The 2,139-nt window shown below is 41.1% G+C and overlaps 1 long non-coding RNA gene across 2 annotated transcripts; it reads left to right on the forward strand.

Annotated features, from left to right (window-relative positions):
• Positions 1–333: 333 nt before the first annotated feature.
• On the forward strand, positions 334–1,711 carry LOC118562527. 2 transcript variants are annotated; one of them, XR_004930645.1, is made up of 3 exons: positions 334–425; positions 531–689; positions 951–1,711. It is a non-coding gene; the product is annotated as an uncharacterized LOC118562527 (long non-coding RNA). The 2 variants fall into 2 exon arrangements; XR_004930646.1 differs by having other exon boundaries at positions 531–665.
• The last annotated feature ends 428 nt before the right edge of the window (positions 1,712–2,139 follow it).

The raw sequence follows: 2,139 nt of genomic DNA on the forward strand, positions 1-2,139 counted from the left end.
CTGTTAATGCTTAAAGCCGAACATGCAATGTTAATACCTTGTCACATGCATTTCACATATTCAAATAACCTCATTCATCACATCACACGTCCAATTAAACATCCATACTAAGTAGGCTTCAACTCAACCTCAAAATCAATGATCGATCCAGTGAACCGACGACAGTAGGGCTATTAATGGGTTAATGTTCTTTGGACAGAGCGAGTTTAATTTGGCAAACGGTAGGGGTTGCCGAGGAGGTAACAAAGGGTTAAGGTTTTTGTAAGATACTGTTACATTTCAACTCTACCCTGTAAGTTTTTTTTTTTTTTTCTTGGTCAGGGGACAGCGGAGCAGACGCAGGCTCTCACTGACAAGTTGGTGGGGGTGAGGTTTCTTGCATTAGTACATTGACGCGTACATGTTTTTCTGTTGGCTACATACAGGTAAAATTATTTATCGTAGTGCTGTTTTAGTGTCTCAAAAGCTATTTTAGCTTCAGCTGTCCATTTTAACACTGCTTTAAACAACTGGTTTCCTGCTTCTTTTAGGAGTTCTCTAAACGATGCTGTTTTCCTGCATAGTTTTCAATCCAGTCTGCATTGAAACCTGTCATTCCCAACAACGTCATCATTTCGCTGACTGTCCGTGGACTTGGAGCTTGCTAAAACCTTCCAGTTGAGAAGGTGAAATACTAACTGTTCCTTGAGGTATCTGTCTTCCTAGGTAATCTACCTGTGGTTGACAGTACTGTAGTTTTTGTTTGGAGACCTTGTGTCCTCTCTCTGCTAATCTTTGCAGAACTTTGATTGAGTCCTGATGACAGTCATTTAGTGTGTTTCCGCAGATTAACAAATCGTCCACATTTCGTTAATCCACATTAAGAAAAACAAAAAAAATTGAGATGCAATACGGGGTTAATTTCTCTCGCGAAAGCGAGACTAAAATCTTTTTACTTTTTGTTTTTTCAGAGGTCCTTTTGTCTCTCCTCGGGCGGGGGAGAGAGGGAGAGGAGGGGCAACGCTCCGGGAGGAGGGAGTGAAAAGCGTTGTGTGTGTGGCTCTCCTTGCCTGCGTAGAGCTGTATGTGTGGTTCCTCTGCCTGAGGAGAACTTAGTGTGTGTGCAAGATTTTCCTTCGGGCGGGGGAGAGAGCTACTTGGCAGTCTTTAACTAACAGGCTAAAAATAACTCAGCCTGCCAGTGGTTCTGCCCCACTGACAGGCAAAAAAGGCAGACGGAGCCGTCTCCTTCCCCAAACAAAACAGTCTTACAAATACAAAGTTTAAATACCTGCACCCACATCTTAACAACATAACAGCTTCAAAAAGTATACACACCTTGGTCCACCAAGATTTCCTTACAACAATAAAAGTTTCCAAGCACTTTTTAGCTCATCAACCTAGACAACTTTACCTCTAACAGTGGGACTTGAATACAAAAAAAACAACAAAAACAAAACAAAAGCAACCATGCAGTTTCATTCATCCATGCGTTTTAGTCATCCAATAAAGCTCTCATCATTTATAATCACACGTAGACGTCAACAACAATCACACATTCTTAATCATCACCTTTCAACATTCCCACATTCTCACGTTTTCCTTTCACTCTCACTCTCCCGGGAGACTTATTGTTTTTCTTAAAGGTCCAAATGTTCAATGTTCCTGGATTTTAACTGTGCGCACAGAAAATTTAAATCAGGTTTTTTATGGGACCCAGAGCAAAAAAAAAGTTAAAAATAAACATTTATACTTCACGTGCACCAGCAAGGCCTCTTTGCTTCAAATTTGATAGGAGGCTTTAACCTCGTTTGCCTAAACCTGGAGTACTCAACCAAAAACAGACTGCAGTCAACTCTGTTAAGGCCACATTTTCATCGGAGTTCCACGCATGGAATGATCCGAGAACTGCCTTATTCTTTTTTCAAGCGCTTACATTAACGGGGCCGCGCCCTAAAGACTCCGACCAACCGAACATTTATAAGATCAATTCTTTCAGAAATGATCTCTTTGATTCTAAAAAGTTATGTATATTAGAAAAACTTCAGCAAAGACCCGTACTGGTCCGATTCATTTCTTATACGCCGTCGCTTCTAACGTCATATTTGACGGGACATCCGATAAAAGCGGCTGGGAGTAACCAATCACTTCTTTAAGTTG

The sequence above is a fragment of the Fundulus heteroclitus genome, unplaced genomic scaffold, assembly GCF_011125445.2.
Source record: "Fundulus heteroclitus isolate FHET01 unplaced genomic scaffold, MU-UCD_Fhet_4.1 scaffold_96, whole genome shotgun sequence".
In the NCBI taxonomy this organism is placed as follows: Eukaryota; Metazoa; Chordata; class Actinopteri; order Cyprinodontiformes; family Fundulidae; genus Fundulus; species Fundulus heteroclitus.